At 35.3% G+C, this 12668-nt stretch overlaps 1 non-coding gene across 1 annotated transcript; it reads left to right on the top strand.

Moving 5' to 3' along the window:
- The first annotated feature begins 932 nt into the window (after positions 1–932).
- Positions 933–1004, top strand: Trnaq-uug (transfer RNA glutamine (anticodon UUG)). Its single transcript has one exon. It is a non-coding gene; the product is annotated as a tRNA-Gln (tRNA).
- The last annotated feature ends 11664 nt before the right edge of the window (positions 1005–12668 follow it).

Consider the following 12668-nt stretch of genomic DNA (forward strand, 5'->3'; position numbering starts at 1 on the left):
AACAAAGAAAAATAAATTACAAAAAAATATCTAATAATAAAAATCATACCGGCCGAATTAAGAACTCCTCCTTTTTGGGAAGTCAGTTAAAAATTGACTCCATCACCTATTGATTTAAATATCATCATACACTGCTCCACATAAATTCTTTAACCATTTGTATAAGTCGAAGACTAACCTTAGTATAAACAACTTATGAACAGGTATAATCATAAACCACATACATATTTCTACAATTATTTTTAGACAAAAAGAATACAGTTCCAAATCCGTCCCCTGCCGGGTCAGCATCATATATAATTCATTGGTATCCACATGCGTCTCGGACGCAATCAGTATTGTGAATAATTGATGACCGGCCCGATGATTGTGCGCCCCGCGAGATTGAAGAAGATTTGCGCGTCCAAGTACGGCCCTGGTAGATTTTATTCATTATTATTATTACATATTTATTTGAAATGAACTAAAGGTAGAAACGGATTTTGTTGTATTTTTTTATTTAATTATTATTTATTTACACTTTGCAAAATAAAAATAAATAAACAGAAATGAAAAAATATTAGATTCAGGATATTCACTGGATTACCTAATATCATAATTAAATATCAAAACGGTACATGTATTAAATGTATTATTAATTTAAAATAACAGAAAATTAAATAACTAATTAATTGAAATAAAATTTTAATAGAACTCAATTTCATTATAATCAATCATTCATTATCAATTTCAACGGATATCAACAGTAGTATATCGCCTATCCATACAAAATCATTCTCACATACGTTCACACAAATATAGACTCTATTGCGTAACACTTAAATTTGATTACGGTATGAATCATCATTCGATAGAAATACAATATACCGATGACGTCACTCCCAAAGAGTCTTAGTGAAACCGACCCACTATTTCGCGACGCTATTTCAAGCGGTTCCATGGTGTAATGGTTAGCACTCTGGACTTTGAATCCAGCGATCCGAGTTCAAATCTCGGTGGAACCTGTATGTTCTTTTTGTACCATGTTTGTCAAATTTTCTTTGTCACTTTTTTTCATGATTTATTTTTGTGAAATAAATGCATATTTTGTATTATTGATTTTTTGTTAGTTTTTTATATATTATTTTTATTTAATTTATTGATTACAATACTTTGGAAAATCCAAAATAAATAGAAATCAGATGTGTAGAAAAGAAATAATTTTATTTTAAAACATAAAAAAAATCACTTAAATAAAAGAAAGGTTTTAATATTAAGGATATAATTTTTGACAATAACTTACACTAACCATATTTAATTTAGAGAAATCTATCTACTATCCCGCCATGTCTGTATGTTTGTGAGGCACAATCTCAAAAACTACTACACAGATTTTGATGCGGTTTTCACCAACGGATATATTGATTAGGGAGGCTTTTTATAATAATTCATAAAGGTTTCGGATACCATGGTTAAAACTAGTAATAATTAGAATACAATCAGTATTCCTTGACCTCTCTAATCAAAGGTCGTACTGATAACAGTATAACCGTGTTTGTTATTATTTTAATCTTGTTATTTGATAACCGAAGGAAGTTTAAAGAAATAATCTATAAAGCCGTTTTTGAGAGGTACACTTTAAAATAATCGTTTCGAATTTGACTGCACGGTTGGCGCGGTGGTAAGGCAACATGTAGCGGGTTCGCTCCACGCATGGAGCAACTCTTTGTGTGATCCACAAATTGTTGTTTCGGGTCTGGGTGTCATGTGCATGTGATCTTGTATGTATAATATTAAACTACTTATGTGTGTGTGTATTTACTAATGAGGTAAATACAGAATTTCACAATCCGAAAGTTTTTCATATTCTGTGTTTAAATGAGACCGCTTTCTGTGCTGTGATTGATCGGTTCTTTTGGAGCCGGCCAATCACAGCACAGAAAGCGATTCCATTAAAAAAAAAACTCTCTCACACAGCAGCGGACGCGGTCTCGTTTCGTTAATATTTTGCACTTCTGCCTGGTTTCTTTGAAACATAAAAAGTAATATTATTTTTAACAAAACAGTCCAGTCACGAATAGAGCAAAAACATTTTTCAGCAAATATCTAACACTTTTACTTACCCCTTTAGTACGACAAAGTCACAACATATGTATATAACTTCCAATCATAATCCCATAACGTAAACCACAAACGATCATAAAATAAAGGCAATTTGGTGCCTTGATAACTTCAGAAACCAATTTCATCATGACAGGTTCTCGTATCACTTTCCAATACTATTCCAGAGTGGAAGGGTACCACAATGGCGGCAGAAACCATCAAATGTATTCAAATTGCACCATGTCGCTACCTCTGTACTGTCATACCTGCTTTATACACCATACAATTGAAAATAAACCTTAGTGTGCAAAGATAGAGTTGGTTTTCTAATAGCAGTGCGACTACCAATTTCAAACATTGCAATTTATAGATATACGTTCTTATTCCACTCAAAATAACATACGTTTCTTCTTAGCAGTGGTTCGCTAGTTCTTTCGGTTTGTGTTAAGGGATTTTTGGTTGTATGCTGTTGTTGTTAAAGTTGGTTTTTGTGTGGACGGTTTTGTATGTAATATGTAAGGGAAAGCGAATGGAAAATATCTGCAGTCTTTTGTATTGACACGATGGAAGTGAAATAAGTACGTGATCGGTTGACATGAGACGTTGGAGGGAGGGGGGAATGACTTAGAAGCTGAAACCTTTAGTACTTTACCTCACATCAACAGCCTATAAATGGCCACTGCTGACCAAAGGCCTCTTGTCACACTGAGAACGTTTGAGCATTAATCACCACGCTTGTTCAATGCGGTTTGGAGGGTTGGTTAGTATCAGATTCTGACTTTTTAACTGGTCTCGCCATTGGCGAGACGAGAGGGAGTGTCAGACTCTTACTGACTAAAAGCCACCCGATCTTACTTCTGCTTTTCGAGCCGGAGCTCCGGTAAAACCGCTAGGTAATCCGTAGCTAGTGTCAGACTTTTATTGACTAAATCCTACTCCTGTTTTGTGTCTGCCTTTTTTAATCTGCGATCACATACATAGCAACCACATTCACCTCTTTACTTACCATAATTACTATCAACTAACTCAACTCTTAAAAAATGCTTCTTATCGACCGTTTACTTTAAAAAAAAAAAACTCCAACTTTTTTTCAAAGAAACAAAGTGACAAACTCATAAACTCAATATCTCACTGACAGTACGGGCTACACTACTACAGTACAGCTACAGCACTCGCCCACAAACTTGACTCGGTACAATTTACATAAAGACGTCTACTTTCAGCATCGGAATCGAGTTAGGAGAATACTTTAAAACTGTCGCTTAGCACAGACGTCGAATCCGTTTAGAGTTTTCGGGAGTTCCAAGATAGTTAGGGATGTGGCGCGGTCGTGTTTTGAGAAGTATCGATAAGATGTATTGTCGATTTAAGCTCAAATACTCGAATGTTTCTCAAATATAGCCCTTAGTTAAGTCCAATTCAAAAATAAGAAGGTCTCAAATATAAATGGAATACTAAAACGCCACTCAAATTAAAATGTACTTAGCTGAGCAAAAGTTAAATGTTTGCTTTAGTATATTATAGTAGGACTAAATAAACTCCTTTTATACTGTATTACTTGTTATTTACGCCGTGTGTAAACGTTATCTAAGTTATTTCCCTGTTATTGTAGTGTGTCATAATAAAATTTACCTAAATTACCTTTTAACTATCTTTGCAAGAATTATATAATGCTAGGTGTTACGTTATTTACAACATAATACCTGTAAGAGACAACTGATACCTTTTCCTGATAACAAAGAGAAACCTTCAATATTGACGTGTGTCGTGTATCGAGACAGTTTTTAAATCGATTTCGACTACGGAAATCATTTTACTCGCACACGGGCCTTTCATGTGTCATCGCCAATTTTTCATGGAAAAAATTAACACCCACACTGTTAATCACATGACTATAACCATTCATTTGGTTAGTATTGGCTATTTTACACGGAAAATGTACAGACCCAAAAAATCTATTTTTAATCTCATACTTGAAGACTATCGACAAAAAATCTTCAGCACCACCGCATCCCTACCCGCCACTAGGGGCGTCCAAGTTGCGTATTGAGTTACGCGCCCTACACCGGTCCAATCGCATCAACCCGCCTTCGAGGCCATTATAATATCCTGTTGCGAGGCAATGGTAATCTTCTTATTTACATAATGGTACTCTTGCGATGCCTATCCTCATTTGTGTGACGAGATGACGGCAGACGATAGGTAAATGGGTTAGGTTCGGTTTCTTAGGACTTCGTTTGAACGCTAGGCTATTGGTGATCGTCTATAGGATTTGGGAGTGTAATAGAGTTAGATAACTGTGTTTTAAATAAATTAAAAGTTGATATTTAACGGTAAATCGACAATTTACCGTCAACATTGATTTAGCAGTTCGATGGAGCCAATAACAGAATAAGACTTCCTAAAGTCGAACATACTTATTCTATCGTAAATAAATTGATTAGATTTTTATGAAATTAGTTAGTACAGACAACAGATCTCTTCTCTTTCAAGATATATTTTACTTACTTTACAAGGCTTAACCTTGTAAGAAATACAATGTGATAGGGGTGGGACTTCTAATATTTGGTATTTGGCTCTTTTATGTCATTATTAAACAAAGATTTAAGATTATATTTACTTGTCACTTACCTCTTTAACAGATACACCATCAGAGACTATCAACACCCTTCTAAAATAAAAAATATGCAAAAAATCTCCCTTTCCACCCATTATGAAGATCTCCATTCCCCCAACCGGTAACAGACTACCAATACCAATGGAACGAACCCCAAACAGCACGATTTGTTTTCCCTTCTCACGTACAATACGTCTCCGTCTCTTATATCAATTTAATCGTATAAATTGAAATTCAAAGAGCAGACTACGAATCAATTACTGATGGGAGATCGGTAGCATTCAAATAACTCGATGATAGAAATGTCCTTAAAGAATGTGCGTGTGGAGAAATGTGAACCGATATATTATGAGGCAGTGTGGTAGGAAATGTTGAAGTGATGCGGATCTATAAGTCTTTGGCGTGCTGAAAAGATGTCTTGCTTTTGCCTGAGACTAAGGTGAAGTCTGTTTTAAAGAGTACACATTGTTTGTCTACTTGAAAGACATCTGCATGAGCATTGGGGTTGTCCACGGACTCAGCCAAGGTATGTTTTTTTTATGGTATGATGCGTGTTATGGATGGCTTCCCTACTATCGATACATTGCATACTCGAGCTACGCATCTTCCTCACACAGCTAAATAGCTTCTCTACCATCGATATGGTAGGGAAGCCATCCATAGCACGCATCTTTCCATATCAAAACCACAGTTTAACTGAGTCCGTTTCCACCAATGCTAATCCATGTGTACCAATGAATATGACTGGTAGAAGCCAAACGCATCAACAACAACGTAGCACAGCACATCTCTAATGGAAAAGCAAGCTTATATTGAAAACCATTTACAAAACATGAAAGAGTGATTAAAAACAATAACTGAAGATACCAATAGACATTTTTATACCATCATAAATATGACAAAGTAAACCTTAGTAGATATAATTTACGACGGCAATATGAGACTAAGTGATAGAGAGATAAAATTTATTCTCCTTTGCGTCACTCGATGTTATTACGATATAAAAACGGGAATCAAACGACATAGGATTATTATTGAGTTATGGTTTGATACTGAATTGGACGAAAAGGGTTGGTCTTGTTATGTACTTGGGTAGGGCTTTTAATAGTTTGATGTGTGTTAAATAGATTTTAGTGTTTAATAATGTTGTTGAATATCGCGTGGGTGACGAAAATTAGTAGATAATAATTGTTTTGTTTTAGCGCCTGACAAAAAGATAAAGCAATAAAACACGTAAGCGCACCAAAACTTAAAGATGTTCAGATTTATAACAATGTAGATAAGTAGAGGTAAGTCTGAAGGATGTAACAAATATGATAGTAAAAGACTGATTAATGAAAACTTACGAATAGGATAGATGACTAATTTTTATTTTAATGTCCGTCTAGTAGAATATATCAAAATATTAGACACGTATTTTTTTTCTTACGGAAACAAATACTTTCGAAGATATATCGATTTGAAATATCACACAATTTTTCATTACCTAACTGACGGACTAGATAGATTTTTAATTTACATACCCCGTCATCAACATCCTTGTTGCTTACTTACAAAATATAATCGAAAAATGAGACACGAAAATATTTGCAAATTCACTTAGGTACAAATTACCGTCACGAAAATACTTTTACGCCTCAGAAAAAAAAATGTCAAACCAATCTCCATATTAAAGCATAAAGCATAAAACCAATACATAAAACTATCAATAAAAATACACTTTGAATACATAAAAAGCTTACTGTGGGTACTTCGACGAATCAAGGTGTCGCGATCCAGAAAATTATGCAAAGAGCCCTCTTTTGGTCATTTTTTGCAAAAAGGGAATATTTTTATGACGGAGACGCATCAATATTTTATGTGACATCACGTCAGGGTTATATAGAATCAATCATTCCGATCGCAAGAGGCACTTTCTATTCAAATAACGTATTTTATCGTATTTTTCCCTGAATTGGTACTTGAATTACCTATGTGATGTTGAATTTTTTTTAGCGTATGTGGTTATGTAATGGGAGTGTCCTAATGTGTTGGGGTAAGATTGGGGATGTTTAGGTGCATAATAAAATTAAAGTGGTTTAATACTACAATATGTCATAAATATTCAATGCTAATTAGAATAAATTGTATATGTCCTTCTTGTAGATTATTTTAAAACATTAGACACATATTTTTATTGCCTTACGGAAACCAATACTTTCGACGCTATATGATTTGAAATACCGCGTGACGTCACTTCTAGGTACGTTTTATACGTAGAAATGACGTATTTCCTCCCACTCCTACCTGGACTTTGTTTCGTTTTATCTAAGTAATGTTATCTTATACGAAAAAATAAAAAAATACGTGTCTAATATTTTTTCATTAGCTAACTGACGAAGTAAATAGATTTTTTTTTACCCAGTCATCATGCCTATTATAGTATAATCGGTGTACATACATAGAAAAAAAAACATCGGCCGAATTGAGCACCACCACCTCTCTCTCACTCTCTTTCAGTTTACAAAACCACCACCAACAACAACAATACTTATCTAAGATCTCCTATCAATCCTAAAGCCAATATTTCTCAATAATTCGACAAGCCACTGACAAACAGACGTGCTTAACGACCTGAAACCTTGAAACTTTAATATGGTTCGACCAATTATTTGGTGCAAATTGTGACGGATGGGTATGAGTGGCCCATTCAAGTCCGACTAAACAGTCATCAGGAATAATTGATCTAAGCAACTCCCTGGGGAACAACGCATTGCATTTAAACATGCGAGGTTTATTTTTAAGTCGATTTTGAGGGAAAATGTGTTGTTTTGTCTGGAGTTAAGTGTGGGAGAGTCATGCTTCGGCACGAATGGGTTACACCGGAGTGATACCACGGCCTTACAGAAAAGCGACGTGAAACAACGCTTGCGTTGTGTTTCGTTGTGTAAGTGAGGTTAACGGAGGCCTAATTTCCCCCGATCTTCCCAAGTTGCTTCCCTGCCTTTTCTCTTCCCTTCTGTATTATTAGTCCCATGTAATAGGGAGTGAGTCAATTGCTAGAAAAAAAATTGAAAAAAGCCCAGTAATACAGTATATAAGCTTTGTCCGACTCAGGAATCGAACCCGTGAGTTCTTGCCCAGCAGTGGCACTTGCAACCAGTACTAAATAAATGAAATGTTTATTATCACAATCAGCAAACAGTAGACCAAAGAGACAGTCATGTAATATTATTACTGATTGCTTTATTATTGTAAATGTAGACACCAACAAACGCGTTTAAGATTATTGCTAACATATTTTTAAAAGGCGCCTCAAATTATTGACTATATAATTTACCATCTTATCGACGTTCCACTTTAAAATTAACATTACAAATACATTAAAATTAGTTAGATTTGTACATTATTCTGTATCTAACTAATAACACCGGCAAACATCGCGTGCCTGCTGCCATCTAGCGGCAACTAACGAAGATTTACTATAAGCGGGAGATTTTGCTTGCCCGCCGCAATTCGCCAACATTGATTTGTGGCCGGCAGATGCTGGTTTTATAGCCAATTAAAAAGCCATTACGTTGAAAAAATAATTGTTGTTTATGGAGTATTTTTTTTTTTCGAAATTTATCAAGATGGAATAGGTATGGAAAGTTGAAAACATATTGTTTAGTCTGTTATAGTCCAAGAAGTCGAATACTATATTTAGAATCACAATAAGAACAATTAAGATGTCTAAAATTTATATCAAAAACTATTTAAAAAATTAAGTGATAGGTATCAAGTATGGACATGGACAACAATGTTTAGAAAATACCCCCTGACAGAAAAATCACAGCAATTCTACAAACCAATGCTTTTGCGATATTTCAGGACACTTAATATTTTTTGTATTCTTATGTTAATAATAAACACGAAAAATCACCAATTATAATATTGATTGAACCTATTGATCTGTACCTTTAGTACGAGTTTGCTTTACGTGTAACATATTGGCCGGCTCGAATAAACCAACCAATCAGACCGCAAAACGCGCTTTCGTTTCGACTACTTTAAACGTATAGCAACTTCGTACTAAGGGTACAGATGACTTTGATGCAGTTGTTTTAAAATTAAACTTAAACAAATAATTTGGCGATTAATTTGTAGGTACAATCGATGAAATTGGTTGTCAACCATTATTAAACGATATTCGCATGCACACGAAGAGAGCGATTTTCCCCCCTTGAAAAAAATACGGCATCAGCAACCAAAGCGAAAACGCGTGGTGGATAGCGAATTTGCCATAGGATTTAGTTTAAAGACCGTACTACCGTAAACTTTGCCGATAGTACCTAAGTTACTATTACTACCCAAAGCATCTATTTAAACCAACATCCATATATCATGAAGATTGTTACCTGTGTGTCGGTATATTCTGCATTTGGCTGCAGTTCTCCTATGCAAACACATTAAATGTTATAGGCTATAAGGCACAAGGAGTTTCCATTTTACGACTACGGCCTATGGGCTTGTGGGGGCCTTTCGTGGTGGCGATCTGCTGTGTCTTTCAAGGTAAAATATTGTAAGATCGTACCCCGTTTGTTTTGATGAATTTAGTATAATGAAAATAGTTTGTAATAATACTCCTGTGTAACAGTTATTCCTAGTTTGAGCAATGCAATCTTCTGTCAAGAAAACAGCACATACGAGTATTTTAGACTTTCAATTTTTTTTACCTTTATAAAATCGTTGGTTGTCTCGCGAAATCTGTAGTATTATAATTTATAAATCCTATACTTCCATAATATCTGTATTGAAATATCAAGATCAATACAATAATTTTAATCTACATTTGTTTCGGAAAACAAACACACCTTAAATTAAAGTTTTTTTTTTAAAGGGCAGACAACAAGCTTTTATGTCACTACATTGGTATATAAGGAAAACACGTAGATACCTAATGCAAAAACAAACACATAACAATCTACCCCACCATCGTATCGGTCCCGTATCGCCACCAATAAATTCCCCCATCAACACTAACCGTTCGATAATTATCGGCAATACGACATTGACGACACCCACGGGCGTCGTACGACAGCGACACGACACGATACTACACGACACGAACTTCACTACGATGTAAATTTATTTTTATTTTCTCAACCGTCGACGGCCATTATGAGAATTGCTTTCGATTTACTTACCAATTTGATGTTAAATAAATTGAAGTGGATATTCGTATTTGAGAATATTAAGTTATCTTTTGATCTTAGCTTGGTGAATGGTGAAGCTTTTAACTTGAATTTGTATTGGAAGTTGTGGTTGGTTGAAATAGGAGTCATTTTTTTTTTAAATTGATTTGAGTGATGCTTTGCGGTCGGTATGATCGTGTACGGCTGAAATTGAGTGATATGCATGGTAAAATATATTTTCTTAGTTTATTTCATTCACATCAGCTTATACGTAGCCATTGCTGGCCTTGATGGCCAAAGGCATACGGAAAACCACACTTGCTCAATGCGGGTTGGCGTTTTCAAACTTGTACTTAGACATAAGCCCGGGTTTCCTCACAATGTTGACAATGTACAAATAACAAAGTACAAATCACTCCGAAAAAGTTACAATGAAACTTGCCGTGGGCTGGTTTCAAATTAAAAATTTTGCGACGTACGATCTTGAAGATTATTTATTCACTAATAACGCTGAACATTAATAGGTGCAAAGAACTATTTTTGTAATGTCGACAGCTTCAGTGCCCATGGAGATCAAAACGTTAAACAACAATAATTAATTTAAGAAAAAACAAACGAGTATTAGGTACCTAATTAAACAAATATCACAGTCCATTTGACATGGCCAATATTTGACCAAACTTCCCCAAAAGTAGTATCAACTTAAAAACAAATAACAATCTTGTTACCAACTCTACAATATTATGCCATTTTAAAATGAACGATATTTAAAAGAACATTCAAAACTTTTATAGAAAAATAATCTCTCTAACAATTAGCACAAAGTTGAAAATCAATTTGCGATACGTAGCGCCAAAATTTTCAAAAAAAGAATTCACTATTGCAACGTCACCGCAATCTAATTTACTGCGCAATGTAAAAAGTACTTTAAGTCACAAAAAATAAGATTCAATTTTGAGTGGGGATCGCATTATAAACAGGGGGTTTGATAAGCCGTAGGCCTATTTGTGTCGGTTTCACACTTACAACAATAGTGTCATGATTCGTGATCCCGGGATTATCCGGGAACAATCCCGGGATTACGTCCCGTTGCGGGAAACAAATGGAGTCGGCTAACGAGTGGAGGAACAAGTGTTCATACTAATAGGGTGTTCGTATTTCTAATTGTATTTATTTTTTCGCGGTTTTGCTTAAATACTAGTGCAAATGAGGCGGTACAAATGTTATTGTTCCTATGCTATTGCTATGACATATGTTACTGAGACCTAATTGCAATTGCAGAGCATACATTTTTGAGTCCAAATACACCAAATAATGTTGGAAAAACGACTTGGGTTATTGGAAAGTTGAAATAAGGTATGGAATGGTCACCACAGATGGGGCCCAGTAGGGCTGATGCCCGATCCGGAGCTGCGGACAACGTAAAAGGTTACCGAGGCTCCGGCTCAAAGCAGGAGAAGGAACAGAATGGTTTTTAGTCAATATCAATAAGAGTCTGACACTCCCTTTCGCCTCATTTAAGGCGGAAGAAGGTATTGGATGATTTTTCCCCAAAAAAAAAAGATGTGGAGTCCAGTAGCTACTTATGTGGGTTCAAAAACATCTTCTATTACAATGAAACCGAAAAGAACCACATTACATTACCAGAAACGAAATTATTTAAACTCACAATACTTAAAAACCTAGCCAAAAAGCCTACTCAACACAGAATCGAACTCAACCACACAAGTTCAACAGCCACCCAACCAACAATTACCCCATTACGACACAAAACAACACAAACACCTGTACCACACACTTAAACCAAATACAATACCTTTTAATCCTATTGTTAGGACCTGTCATGGGGTATTTGCTAAAACTAATTACCCTACCAACCCCCCTTTACAGCCAGCATAACTTGAACTCCCATCTTTAGTACATTTTGATACTGATTAGAACTAGTTGAGAGGTCTTGTTATGTTGGTGGTGTGTCTCGAGCTAGTGGTAAGGTGAATAGGACAATTATGAGTATTAATGTAAGTATAGTTCGAAGACTGAGCTATGATTAAGTGTTGGAGTAAATCGTTAAGTTGCTTGTTAAGTAATTTTGTTGAAAAGGTTGTGGTTATTATTATACATATATCCATCACACCTTTTATAGTAGGCAGAAGAACACATTATGGCACTGTACAATGTACACCCACTTTTCACAATTTATACTTTAAGGCCCATGTAATAGGTGGTGAGCCTATTGCCATATACCGGGCACATTTCCAGACTCCTTGCTATTGTAATTTGGCTTTCAGTAAACTTATTACACATCAAAACACAACGCAAGAGTTGTTTCACGTCGGTGTTCTCTGAGGCCGTGGTTTCACTCCGATCGAGCCGGCAGATTCGTGCCGAAGCATGGCTCTTCTTAAATATGATATGTCTTGTCATGGATTTCTAATATAAAGTCCCACTTATTTATCAGAGATTACCTAACATCATCGTAACAGACAGAAGACATCCACAACATAGATCTCCCCCAATAACTAAACAATTGGTCATCATTATATTGCAACTTATGCAAGCGATTTGCATTCAGTTCAAACAATACTAAGCTTTATAAACCTTATACTATAGAGTCGGAAATCTTTCCTTTAAAAAAAACAAGAACTAAAGCATTACAAACAAAAAAAAATCTAACACCCACACACAAATCCCTTTATTTACTCCACGGAAAAGATAAAATAAATTCCATCCGATTTTCCATTACGGTCTGTCTGCTGAAACCGCTAACGATTTGAGCGTCCGATTCTTCATACTCTTCTTGCAAAGGGAAAATCGTA

This window comes from Spodoptera frugiperda, chromosome 1, assembly GCF_023101765.2.
Source record: "Spodoptera frugiperda isolate SF20-4 chromosome 1, AGI-APGP_CSIRO_Sfru_2.0, whole genome shotgun sequence".
Lineage (NCBI taxonomy): Eukaryota > Metazoa > Arthropoda > Insecta > Lepidoptera > Noctuidae > Spodoptera > Spodoptera frugiperda.